This window comes from Micropterus dolomieu, linkage group LG16 (assembly GCF_021292245.1).
Source record: "Micropterus dolomieu isolate WLL.071019.BEF.003 ecotype Adirondacks linkage group LG16, ASM2129224v1, whole genome shotgun sequence".
Lineage (NCBI taxonomy): Eukaryota > Metazoa > Chordata > Actinopteri > Centrarchiformes > Centrarchidae > Micropterus > Micropterus dolomieu.
In genome coordinates, this window is record NC_060165.1 from 6,513,245 (window position 1) to 6,525,715 (window position 12,471).

Here is a 12,471-nt window from a genome sequence, read left to right on the forward strand (position 1 = left end):
ATATACATATAACATTAAAACACTGACAGGGACCATTTTTCTGCATAATGAGTACTTTTGATGCTAAGAAGTAATGCTTACTTAATTTTTACTTACTTTTACTTATGTAAGCTTCTGAATGCAGGACCTTTACTTAACTTACTTTTAATTGTGTGGTATGGCTACAATTACACAAGTAAAAAATCGTGTACTTTTTCCGGCCATCTAAAAAGGTAAGACAACTTGAATCACTAATTGCTGATTGCTAACTTTCTGGGGATTTTGTAGAAAAAGGGGAAAAAACATCCATTAGGATATCCAGTATGAGCTTCTGGCTCTCAGCTGTCAGTCAAACACTGCCATGGGAAACACCCACCCAGAGGTAGACACTATTTCCACTAATATGTCTCGTTTGAGAAGTGGAAAGTTATGTGCAATAGCTTCCGCATCATTATAGTTTGTATTTACCTACACAAAATGTAAAATTTAAGTTTCACAATTTTAATTATAGTGTAGGTATGTGTGCCTGCGTGCATGTGTGCATGTTTGGAGAGTCCTGGCAGAACACTCAAATTACACAAATCTGGTAGCTGACGTCTCAATAAAGTGCACATCCTGTTCGTTGGAATCAAGCCTGTTAACATTCAGTGGAACAGCAAGTGTTTGCAAACCCTCACCTTCAACATTAACCCTGTCAGTGATAGTGCTGGGTGCATCGTACAGACGCATTATAAGTGTATCTTTTTCTCCTTGAAAATTTCTAATACAGATCTCAGATGATCTTTATGTTTCAAGAACAAAGAGATTTTTTTATCAACTTAAGTAAAACTCAAAAATTAGATGGGAAATAAATGGTGTAATGGTTTCGATTCAACTTTTGGCATTTAGCAAAGGTTATCCAGTTGCTATTCCAACACCATAGTAAAAGCGGTAGTTGTAATTGTGTATCACTCATGGCCTGATATTTTTGTTGAGGGTTAAACAATCATCACCATACCTTGCAGGTGCCAACTCTATGTCTGATTGTGTGTGAGAGTGTATTAGGAATTCCTTAGACACATAATTCAGTCCACCTGGTGACAAAGTCGACAAGCATCCTCACTATGCTTTTTTAAAACCAGAATGTTTTTTTTGTGGCTCATTATCTGTCACGTTGTGTGCTCTGCAGTGTTTTGATTAGAGATAATCTGTAGTACTTTTTCAGAAGCACTTTGACAGAGTTTATTTTCTTTGCACTGTTCTTTTACCATGCAGTAGCTCTGGCAGCGGTCGCCTTTGAAGGCACAAGGAACTCCCACTCTTTTTTCCCCCCCTGAAAGGAGCCGACTGGCGCTTCATTTTCAGCGCTGTCATCACAGCAGTGTTTGTTTCAATGGAGAGGGGTTTTTTTATGTCACATTGTCAGATATCTTTTCAAGCATTATTTACCCAGTAGGCTTTTTCCAGCACCGCCCTGCTTCTCACACAGAGTTCCCTCACAGTCAGACCTGGGCGTGAGCAGCACGTAAGCAACACGTAGCTGTCTTATGTAAAACCTCCACAACTGTCCATACTGGTTCCATTTAAGCTTTGCATTCAAAAGAATAATGTCAACAACAATACAACAAACTCCTTGCTGAAATGTTGATGTAACACATTGCCCATAGACTTTAAAATATGTCCCATCATATTAACTGAGCCCTAATTAATTTATTCATCAGGAACATAATATTTATTTTTTCAAATCAGCACGGAATTCCTTTTAACTTCAACTGTTAAAACAAACTAAGTTTGGAAATACCATGAGTTGTTCAAATCCACTGACTTACAGTATACCTGTCAACATGAATCATAGTGTCGTGAACAATTCTACACTTAAAGGAAAATGGTCAAGATTTTCAATGTTTTCTCAATAATGGACTGACTGAATTGACTTCTTTAAAAGCCATTAACAACAATCAGTCTTCTGCGTGTCTCTAAATCATGCAGCTGAAGATGTGCTGAAAATCTGCAGCACTGCCAGGTGCCAAAAACCCAATCATAGTACAAAGATGACACAAGTGTCGTGTTTCAGGACAAATGATTAATATTCGAACAAACCAGACTGCAGCACAAACTCAGAACTGAGTTTGCAACTAACATTTATCTGTGCAAAGGTCTATGCCATGGTTCCTAGCATCCTAACTAACAAGCTACAGGTATAGCATTGATAGCTATACTGGGATGGCAATATCAATCTGTTGGTTGGTCCACCACTTCAGTCAAGACTAAAATATCTCAATAACTTTTGCATGGATCGGTTATCATTTGCATGTAAACAATGCCACTGTCTGTGCACCATTACCAGCATAAGTTCCTGTCTATTAGTTTGTTGAGACAACAAAGTGATTCCAATGTCGAATTGTTACCAGGATATGACAACAAGATATCTTTGACTTTAAGCCTTAACCACAGGTGAACCCTCTGGGGGCGTCAATGTTTTAAATTACCAACAGATAAGTGAGATTTAATTAATTGATACACATCTGAATGTCAGCCATTCACGGTGAGGTAAGAGAACAGAGCCAGAGGTAATGGGAGGGATGCTGAGATACAAAAGTGGAGTCAAGAGGGTAAAAAGACAGAGAGAGAGTGATCGCCCTTGAGCCCAACCCAACACACACAGACAAAGCTGCAACATTGGTCCTTATCAGTGATCAAGGGAGATGAGGCATTGTGCATTAAATTGCGTCATCGTTTCCCCCTTCTCTCTCTCTTTTAATCAGGGGAAGTCACAGCTGATATTCTCTCTGCCCACACAGTAGCTTCCTGAACGACCCAGGCACACTTACTGGTAATACTGTATGCTGGTTGTGTGTGTATGCTGTGCTGGCTGAATCCAGATATCTCCCATGTGTTTTTGTCACTAAAAACTCACTGTACACCACCTGTCCAATAATTTAAATTTATAATGAATTTGTTTAGGGTTTATGTAAGGTTTTGTTCATGAGCCTTTAAAATGGTAAAATATTACTATGAGATCAGTTTATTTTAACGGGACACAGTGATTAGTGGATTTGCTCACGGGGGTGCGCCTTGATATTGACCAATATCAAGCCATCTTGACAGCGATGGAAGTGGTGAGCCAGGGAGTTCAAAATGGAAGAAGCTATTGTAGCTTATTAGCTGTGTTGTAACCTCTGTCAGAGAGTATCAACTCAAGAGGCCAGATTCCAGAGAGTTATGAGACAGGACTTAGTAGTACAAATACATCTTTCAAATAAACCACTACTAGCCCAGCTACTGAGCTAAAGCTAAAGTTAGCCAGCTAGCTAGCTTGTAGACCGTTCCCCTCTTCAATAACTCTGGTTTGAATGATGTACAATCCCCTGAACACTGTACAGAGAAAATAGAAAGAAGCTTGAAGAGCTATTGTGACTAGGGTCACCAACAGTCCAGTAAAATACAGAACCGTCCTGTTAGTGGAAATCAAAAGACACATTCTGTATTGAACTGATACCGGCCATTTTTTGATTTTTGATCTTCTATCTGTGCATAGCGGCTCTGGGCGAAGTTTGCCTTCAGGGCTTTCTGACAGAAAGCTTTTAGGAAGTCAGGTCACATAGTGTTTAGAGTGACAAAATCCTCATAGGGAGGAGTTTGCAGTGGATGAATGGGTGAAACGGAGGACCCAGTAGATTCCTTTTACCCAGTAGAGCAGGATTTGTGTCTTGTGTGAAACCAAAAGTTGTTGAGGGATAAAATGGTTATTTTCAGGTGTCACTCGCTGTTTGGTTAGGTTTAGGCAACAAAAGTACTTGGTTAGGTTTAGGAAAAGATTGTGGTTTGGGTGAAAATAAGTCAACATTGACTTTTGGTTTCACACAGGACACAAACAGCGGTCTGCAAGGTGAAAGTTTGTTAAAGGCTTTCTGGCAATAAGGCTTTCTTTCCAAAAGGCAATCTTATTCAACGGGCATGGATTTACTCTGAACTCTTTACTCAGGCTTCAACAGTTCATTGTCATCATTCCGGATGAAAGTTAAAAATGTCTTCATGTGAGTATGTCCTTGCAGGTCAGTGGTTTAAGACATGTACCAAGTAATCACAACATTCAGTTACAACCAGAGACAATGATCAAGGAAAGGGTCAAATAAAAACATTAAAAAAACAATATTCTCACAACTCATACATGCTTCAAGTCTAATGACTTAATACTCAATATTACATGACTGAGGCACGTTTTAGTATGAAATTTCATAATTTAATGAGAATATTTGTTTGGTGTTAACACTGACCTGAGGTTTATCTGTACTGTCCCTTACTGTGCATCTGCTGTTAAGCTGCTGCCGACACTTTCAAGTATGGTTATCTGTACGTACACTTTATTTCCAATATCTGAAAAGAAAGCATCATTTGCTTTGCTTCTTTAAGGTGGAACAGAAGTGCAGCAGTTCAACAGTAAAATCTTAGATCTGCCACATGTAAGATCAGATTTTATAATGCTCAACTCTTGTTGGCAGATGTGTGTTTTTTCTCTCATTTGCCTGCTGCTCTCTAAGAAGTTGCTGAGTTTTTACTCCATCTCCAAATGAGGAATGGTTTGGAAACACCTAATGCTATGTATTCCAGGAGTCAGACGTTACATAATTGTTTGATGACTGGCTGTTTTGGGCTGTAATAAAATGGTTTGGCTTGTAACACTGGGGAAAGCTTGCCCACACTAATAAAGTGGGATTGATGGAGGATAAATGCAAGTGGGAGGGGGGGGCACCTATAGTTAACAATTTATTATGTTTCATTATGTTATGTTACAGTCGGCAGAGAGAGGGAAGAAAGAGAGGAAAAAGAAAAAGTCATCCCATACTGGCAGAGAATTTGATAGGGGAAAATATCAAGAAGGAAGAAAAAATGAAATAGTAGCTGGTGATAAATCTGTAGATCTTGAAGTTAAAAGGCTTTTTTTTATTAGTCAGTCACTTTTTATGAGCAACAACTACCATGTCTTCACAGCCTTCCTTTTTAAAGCTGTACTTGGCAGTGGCACACTATCAGCACAAAAAGGCAGCATGATGTAACTGTTATGTACAATATAATGCTGATGAGCTTTTTTCCAGTCACTGATTTTAGGCTAACTAAAGAATAATAATTATTGTTATTGACAATTACCGTGCAAATACCAAATCCAACAATAAATTAAACCTCCTAACATTTATTGTCAGTGTAGCTACAGTCTGATGTAGCTTATGGCTCTTAACGGTTTTCATAGATCCTACTTTAGCACGCAAAAAACATTGCCTGCTAGCATAAAATCTCAAATAAAGCTTATCTTTAAAGTAGAACCTTTGTCAGGGGAACATTTATGTGTTTAATTTTCCATTACAACATTTTTCCCTTACAGTAGTAGTCATCTATTTTCCTTCCAGTCTCTGTGTCTTTTCTTTGTCTGGGTTATGAGACGCTTTATAAACTTTTAAAAGCATTGATAAGTGCTTTAAAAATAAAGGCATTACAATTTAGTCCGGAAAGGCAGAACCGCTCCCCAGTGCAGCAGTTCTTCATCTTCCTGTGACATGGCTGTTGAATAAAGACAAGGGAGTGGTGCTCGGAGTAAACGGGCCACAGTTATCTGTCATCTCATTACACTTGACTGAACAATACTACCTGACTTACAGATTCAAATTACTGCACTGTTTTCTACTTCAGATGAACAGGTTGGCCGCTGTCCCACCGAGCTCCAATAGCCAGTAATCTCAGTCCAACACACTGAGACAGGGTGAGATCAACTATGCCAAGACAAAACCAATAATAACGGGTCAATATGGGGTCAGTCTGCCTCATGATGTGTCTGCCTCCTGGAGCTACTTTTTGTTATGCAGAAATTAGATTATAGTTGGTAATCTATGCTGGGATTTACACAACAGGAAGTGTTTTCTGACTCGCTGCTGATGGGTTTTTCCTGAAATGAAAAAGATCAGACCTGGGTCAAGTGTAGGTTAAAAATTCAATTTATTCTTTCAGTTTGACAAAATGTGGAGTTTTTATCTCAGTATGACTGTGACAGTGTCATTAGCTTTGAGTTTCATGTGTGGAGGTCGACAAACACTGAGGCCCAGGGGTCACGCCATTCAAATACCTAAGACTTTATTATTGGCTTCTGAAAAGCATTGCATTTATGAGCTATGATGTGAGAAACTCAAACTCAGAAAACAAACAAAGTGATATGTTGTGGAAAAGTTCATGTGAATGTGGTAATTTCTTCCATTTCAACATTTCTGTTTGGTAGTAAAATCTGAAACCTCAGGTGTCAGAGCATCCTTATTAAACATCCCAAGTTTTAAAATGGCCCACCTTATCATGCAATAATGCAACTTTGACACGCAAACCTTCACTATGATAGATGAACTCTTGCACAAATCAATAGAAACCCATATCTCATGGAAAGTAGGAAATTGGTTTAAGGGCTTGTAGTATGCTTTGGAAATAGTTGCAAGCAATGTAAATTACACATTAAATACTTATCTGTGCAAGTGTGTGACCTTTGTGGACTATCAGCGGGTAGAAGTTGTTATAAAGAGCCTAAGCCATGGGACCTATTTTTGGAAAAATATGAACGGTAATCAATGGCGAGAGACAACTTGTTTTTTGATCCTGTTTGAACTGTGCTCTGAATTACACATATAATGTTTATCAATTTAAGATAATTTTGTCCATCAAGAAAGTTGCAGTTTGTTGTAAAACAGTCATGTCGTTTTGAATGAAAACCTTTGAATGAACTACATCTCTCGTCTCACACAATATACGTCACCAACATGTTAGCGCAGTAATACTAGCTAACGTTCATTGCTTGGTTGCTGCTAATTAGATAACATAGCTATGTTCCACGCAGAAATATATCAAATAATATATATCAAAAAATTTGCTGTCTCTTGCCATTGACTACTGAACATATTTTTTCTGAAGTAAGGTCCCATGGTGGTCCTTACTTCATGGGAGGGACTTAGGCTCTCTATGGAAGAGTCTGCCTGACTTCAGCTCTGTTTTAAGGCCTTGTATGGGCTATTAGTGTCACGATCCTGTCCTGAGCTTGTCGGTGTTATATTATTTTGGCCATGCCTTCTCGGTGTTTTGATTTTGGTTTCTCTGTGTCTGGGTTTCAGTCCTGTCTGTCTGTGGTCTTGTATCCAGGCTTCTGTCTGAGTTCCTTGTTGGTGTTAGTTCATTTGTGATCTGTCCGCTTGTTTATATTACTCTGATGTTTAGTGTTGAGTAACTTGTGTTTTGTCTTTTCCCCCCTCAGTAATCTGCCTGCCTGCTAGTCTCTCTGTTTTCCCTTCTGTTTCTCTGCCTCGTCAACCCTGATCCCAGTCACCTGTGTTGCTCCCGCCCTGCTCGTTATTCACTGTGTATAAATGTCTGGTGTTTGTGTTCATTCCCTGTCCGGTCATTGTCTCGTGTCGTGTCGTGTCGTGTCGTGTCGTGTCGTGTCGTGTCGTGTCGTGTCGTGTCGTGTCGTGTCGTGTCGTGACCTTTTGGATGTTCCAGTTCCTGTACTCGTGAGTTCTGTTCATGCCCGTTTGTCGTGCTTGGGATAAATAAACCCTGGAACTCAATCTCAGCTCACAGTGTCTTTCATTTGGGCTCACTCCTGCTGCACTTACTCAGAAAACCCTGATAATAAGTGCACAATGAAGTGTATCAAATCAAAAATGCTACATTGTTATCTCAAGCACCGGCACCGCAAAATGATGACAGCACAAATACTCTTTTGATTTGGATGTAAATGTGAACATAACTCATAATCAAAGGCATTATTATATTTTTATCATTTCTGGACACTCAGTGCTCCGAAGTTAGCGACAATAACTATGCTACGTCAAGTTAGTAATGGTAAATATGCAACGTACAGTTAGACTTTCAAAATAAAGCTTCTGTGGTTAATGCAAATACGTGAGGTGCTTTAACTCCTACTTTGCCTCTGCCATGATGTCTGTACTGTGAATACTGTGTGACATAGTGCTATAAAGCGCTGACACACCTCTCATGGGAGATCATACCCTCTCAACTGAAGTTACACAGTACAAGAACGTTTGTGGCGTGAAGTGAGAATAAAATGCCCATTCTCTGAAAATGATTTTGAAGCAGTTGTTTTAAGGTTAAATAGTTGCATAATGTTGCTTTAATCCATTAGATTAAAAGAAATGTTCTTGTAGCTGGTTAGTTTTGGGATGTGAGACTTAAGAATTTAAAAGAACAGGGACAGATCAGGATCAATACATTATACAAAGCTTTATACACTCGTAGAAGTCTGCGTGTGAACACAGATCTCCTGCAGTTTTCTGGAAGCCCCAGTTTGCTTCAGGCTAGTTACCCCTGTCAATCGTCAGCTCTGTTCAGCAGGATTTTGTTGGTGATAATTTGACCGGCTGCTGCTTTCTACTGCTGCACTGAAGTTAAGTTTGAGCTAAAATGATGAAAAACAGACTTCTCATCTGTCAAAAGCAGACACACTGGCATCTCAAACTGGCTTTTCCACTGTTACCTTAAATCCTGTTTCAAAATCAGGTTGAAATTATGCAGCCATACAAGGAAATTCATGAGTGCTTGAAGAGTTCCAAAGTCCAAAGAAAAACCTTCACCATTTAAAAAAACAACAACACACTTTTGTAAAATGACTGATGGAAGACATTAACGTTAAAAACACTAACACAACACACTGGGTGATGTAATTGCAACATACTTTCAAACTGGAGGTATTGAATAGTAAGTGTAGTAAAAATTATTTATAAGCAGTAAGAAAAGGGAAATGATGGAGTTATTAAGCTCACTTTAAAAATTATCCTCCAAGGCATTGGACACACACACAAGAAATTACCTCGTCGTCACCAAGCTGAGGCACTGAACTACTACAAAATCTGCGTGTGTTTTTTTGTGTGGTACTGGTTGCTTGACCCACAGCGTGCACGTGAATACATGAATGTGAAACCCAAACATTGCTTTTCAACTCTGACCTCCATGGTTACTTTTGCTGTCAGTCAAGATTCAGGTTTCTCGCTTTCTTTTATCAAATGCATACACACACAGGCGTGCACACAGATGTTGGCCAATACCAGAAACAGATTTTTCAGGGTCAGTAAATTGAAAGCAGAATTACTAACTCATCTAATTTCTAGGACTTTAAACAATGTAGACAGCCTCCCTTCTTGCTTTCCAATTACTTTCACATGCAGTTTCTCACACACAGACCAAACAGTCATTAAGGGCAGCTGGAGGAAAGTGCTGGGAATTATTATGAAAAATGTTTGTCAGTCTGGATCTTCAAGTGTGTGTGTGTGTGTGTGTGTGTGTGTGTGTGTGTGTGTGTGTGTGTGTGTGAGTGAGTGAGTGAGTGAGTGAGTGAGTGAGTGAGTGAGTGAGTGAGTGAGTGAGTGAGTGAGTGAGTGAGTGAGTGAAAGTAAATATTTGAATATTTGTGTCATTCCTTTCCCCTGCAGGTGATCATCCACCTCTGCCTCAACTCTAACTGTGACCCTGACCCAGACCGTTGGACTTTCCAGGGCCTCTAGGCATGCTCAGTAACTCATCGACCCCTGGATCATGTTTCGGCAGAAAGGATGGTTTCCCAGAGCCAGCGCACCAGCTCCATACAGCGATACTCGCAACTCTGCTCCTACTTTAGCTAACATCACAACAGCAGCATATCTTGGCAAACTAGAAAGTTAGCTAAATGTCCGTGGCTGTCTTCCATTGCAATTGTTTAATAGCACCTGACTGGAGAATTAGCACCACCAACTGTTTATCTTGATGCAGTGAACTGAATGTGAAAGGAAAAACAATGTAACAGTGTAAAAGAGATTGCTCATAGTGACCTACAGATAATTAGCTTTATAGAGTTTTAGGTTGTTGTTTAGCTCTCCAATTCCAATCTTTACTCATTTGGTTATTACCACTCTTATAGCATTGTTTTCGGCCACAGGAGGAAGATGTTTTTAGTGCTAAAACCCCAATGTACACTACCCGCTCAGCACTACACACACAAGACAGTTAGCAACAGTTAACTAAAGAGCCATATATTTCCCACAAGAGCTAAAAGACAGAGCTAAAAAGACAGTGAATATTTGACTTATATTAATCAGGTGAACACAAACACAACTCCAAAGGAATGAAATTGGAATCCAATTATTGCTCCATAACTGCTAGATGTGTAAATATGCATCTGTTTTGAGCTCAACCATCAACGTAAAAAGTGATGACATGTCAATGGGTCACAACTTGTTTCCCCTGCCCCCAAGTGGCCAGAAAAATCTGTTATGGCAGGTTTAAAGGAATGCAAATGTAACTTTTTCCTAATACCACTTTCATGTAAAGTCAGCCACACCTGCACTTCTGGAGCTTCTGAAAACACAAACCCATCTGTTTGTGTTTTTACGTGTGAAAATAGGGGTAAAAAATTCCGTTGGTGAATAAAAGTTCTTATACTGAACTAAATATTTAGATTATAGTGCATCATTTTCAATCAATCAGACTTTATTTCTAAAGCACATTTAAAACAACCAGGTTGACCAAAGTGCTGTACATTGACATGAAACAATAAGTAGACAAAATACCACACCAGACAAATACAACTTACAGTTCTCATGCCAGATTAAAAGCCAAGGAATAAAAATATGTTTTAAGTCGCGATTTTAAAACCGCAAGGCTGGGGGCCAGTCTGACATGAAGAGGCAATTAATTCCATAGTCTCGGGGCTGCGACTGAGAAAGCTCGATCCCCTCTGCTCTTGAGCCGTGTTTAGGGACAACAAGAAGTGACTGGTTCACAGACCTTGAAGGAGCATGTGGCTTCAACAGATCAGTGATATAGGCTGGAGCTAGTCCATGGAGGGCTTTAAAAACAAACAATAGAATCTTAAAATCAATCCTAAAATTAACAGGGAGCCAGTGAAGAGAGGCAAGAACAGGGGTGATATGATCTCGCTTATGAGTTCCAGTAAGGAGACGAGCGGCAGCATTTTGATCCAGTTGTAGTCGAGAGAGGGAGGCCTGGCTAACGCCTACATACAGAGCATTACAATAATCAAGGCGTGCTGTGATAAATGCATGTATGACCCTCTCGAAGTTGGTGAAGGATAAAAAGGGCTTAAGCTTAGCAAGAAGATTAAGTCGAAAGAAAATTGCTTTCACAACAGAATTTATCTGCTTCTCCATTTTAAAATCACAATCCATTTTAACTTCCAGGTTTGTTACAACAGACTTAACACAGGGTTGCAAAATGCCCAGGTCTATTTGTGAGACATAAGTGGTGCCACTGGGTCTAAAAACCATGACCTCAGTTTTACTCTCGTTGAAGTTTAAAATATTTAAGGCCATCCAGGCTTTAATATCAGTAAAACAGTCAACCAATCTTGTTAAAGAACTACCATCTTTTCGTTTGATGGGCAGGTAGATTTGCGATTCATCTGCGTAGAAATGGAAGCTGATGTTATGTCTTTTTAAGATTGATCCAAGGGGAAGCAAATAGAGTGAAGGAATTGGCCCGAGAATCGAACCCTGGGGAACTCCACATGTGAGGGACACAGAAGATGAAATAGAGCCACCAAAACTGACTCTAAAGTCTCTGTCTGACAAGTATGACCTAAACCATTCTAAGGCAGTGCCCGTAATCCTCACACCATGCTCGAGGCAAGAAATAAGGATGCTGTGTTCAACTGTGTCAAATGCTGCTGTAAGATCTAAAAGCATAAGAATTGCATAATCTCCAGAGTCAGTTGAGAATAAAAGATCATTAAAAACTCTTAAAAGTGCAGATTCAGTGCTATGAAATGTCTTAAAACCCGACTGGAACACCTCAAGAACACCATGTGTATCTAAAAAGGACTGCATTGATTGAAGTTTGATTTGCAGAAACTGGAAGAATCTCTTGGATTATACATATGTATCTTTGGTTTTGATCACCCTCAGCCTAATTGTGTTTTCCAAGTTTTTGTCAGTTATTAATTAAAGTCAAGAGTCAGTGCTGACATCAGAGAAGAGGTGAAGCTCTTAGACTGTTAGGCAGATGTGAGGGGCTGCAACAATGCCACTTGAAAGCATGTGTCAGCTCTTAGTAACTTGTAAATACATGCAGTTGTTCCCAATATTTTAAGTTCTTTGACTTCACAAGGAAGGATCTCTTAATACTGGAAAGTAGCTTAGCTGTGTTTTTTCTCATAAATTTATGACTTTAAACTCAAATAATGTTCAAGCTTTTTTCTTGTAAAAGTGTGACTTTTTTCTCAGAAATATACCACTTTAATCCAAGTCCAAGTCTTTTGTCTTGGAAATGTATGACTTCACGGTCTCGGAAAGAGCGTGCTGTTAGCTGTAGGTGAAGTGATTACATGACATAGTTCATAGTTCATTCACTGGCACAGTGATGGAGCAGCAGGGATCTGATTATGAGCAGGCAACCTCTGTGAAATTCAGTCAACTTAATGTGTTTTATTTCAGATCATTATATATATATATATATATATATATATATATATATATATAT

The 12,471-nt window shown here is 39.2% G+C and overlaps 1 long non-coding RNA gene across 1 annotated transcript in view; it reads left to right on the forward strand.

Moving 5' to 3' along the window:
- Positions 1-9,713, forward strand: part of LOC123984603 — a 42,333-nt gene extending 32,620 nt beyond the window's left edge. The window contains exon 3 of the long non-coding RNA XR_006828462.1: positions 9,432-9,713. This is a non-coding gene — a long non-coding RNA (uncharacterized LOC123984603). The remainder of the gene's footprint in view (positions 1-9,431) is intronic.
- Positions 9,714-12,471: the final 2,758 nt, after the last annotated feature.